The sequence below is a fragment of the Gavialis gangeticus genome, unplaced genomic scaffold (assembly GCF_001723915.1).
Source record: "Gavialis gangeticus isolate Ggan-Ray unplaced genomic scaffold, GavGan_comp1, whole genome shotgun sequence".
Lineage (NCBI taxonomy): Eukaryota > Metazoa > Chordata > Crocodylia > Gavialidae > Gavialis > Gavialis gangeticus.
The window spans coordinates 130376725-130378521 of NW_017729022.1; positions in this window are offsets into that span (position 1 = coordinate 130376725).

A 1797-nucleotide genomic window follows, 5' to 3' on the forward strand; every position below is an offset into this window, starting at 1 on the left:
TGTCTGTGGCTTTGGCTGCTTAGCAGCACATGCTTCTTCATCACAAGAGGAGAAGCAATTAAAAAATACAAAATTAGTATTTATGCAGCATTCCCACATCCTTTTGAATGTCGCATCAGGAGTACGCTGCTCCCTGCCTGATGATACAGTACCTTGATGCTGCATTGTGCATGAGAAACTTCTTTCCCACATTCTGAACGGGAGGAGGGACTAATTAAGAGTCAAAGGCAAAGCTATTGACACTGTGGACACCTGCACTTCTTAAGGACCAGCAGGTCAAACCTGTCCATATTTGTCCCTCTGAAACCAATACCTTTCTACCCCCTGCTCATCACCCCCTACAGGGAAAACCTGGTAGCATAGCCTGTCCTTGTACAGAATTATCCTTTGGCCAGAGGTGTGTGTGAAAGGAATCACCTGTAGCCAGAACTATGGCTATGTCCCAAACTACAATGATCCCCTCCAGTGAATGTGATGATGGACCAAGTCTTTAATTGATGTCTGGAAAATGGGCTGATGCATAGTTTTGACACCACATGATCATCCCCCAGAAAAAAACAGGGGCTGAATGACATGACATTTGTACTGGTGTAACTGACATCAACTATGTATAGCAATGTAAATTACTGTATTTTATGGTGTATAGGTTGACACATTGTATAAGTCAATCCCATATTTCTGTAAAAAATGTTAGGATTTTTTGTATGTCCAGCATATAAGTCAACCCCACCTTGGTGATGGAAGCTCAGGCAAGCTTGTGGAAGAGGCGGTGTGTTGGCAGGCTCCTGGGAAGTTGGATCTGGTCCCTGGGAGCTCGGGCAACACACAGGTCGATGGCCACCTCCAGGGGGTGCTGCTGCCATGGAGGGAAGGACTGGGCCTCTCTGCACCTCAGGGGTGTGGGGTGTTGGGCAGGGGCGGGGTGGGGGAGGCCAGCCCTGCCTGACACCTCGCAGTGCACCTGGAGCAAGCTGGTTCCTTCCTGGGCAGCACTAGGCATCCTGCCAGCTGCAGGAGCCTGCTCAAGACAAACGTGAAGGGCCCGATCCTGCTTTCAGCAAAGCCTCCCCACTCCCCCTCATGGCTGGGGGTGAGCTGCCAGTGGGCTGGGCAGCCCCTGAGCTCCCAGGGGCCCCAGTCCAACTTCCCAGGAGCCTGCCAGCACATCGCCTCTCCCATGAGCATGCCCAGGCTTCCAGCACCTCACACACTGAGGTGGGGCCACTTTATACACCGGACATACAAAAATCCTAACTTTTTTTTACAGAAACAAAGTGGTCGTGGGTATCTACACATGACCAGTAGCTACTTGGCTGTAGCAATCAACTACCCCAGAATAGCACACTGCAATGGCAAAGTAGCTGTTAAAAATAATGGTGCGCCATGCATATGGCACAATATGAGCTGTTACTGCACCAAGATTCAGTACTGCCTTTTGGAAATCCTAAGTCACAGCACAAATAACATCATTGCCATAGTGACACATGTAGACGTGCCCTATTTTAACTACAGATTTTTCCTGAGGTAACTTTACCTTGGATTCAAGGTGCTTATAGCAGAGTAAGTGTTTACCTCTTCTCTCCACTCTTCATTTATGCTGGTGCAAAGGCTGATTATGCCAATGTGAATGGGTCATGTGTCCAAGCCTATGGTGACTTAGTATCACATGCCCTCCCACCTGTGATGGGAAACAGTCTGACCATCCAAGTGTACCATATCCCCACTTCTGGCCAGAATGATGGGCAGAGACAGTATAGCTCATTCCCTGCCCCTACCAGCCTTACCTGGCCTCCTCCA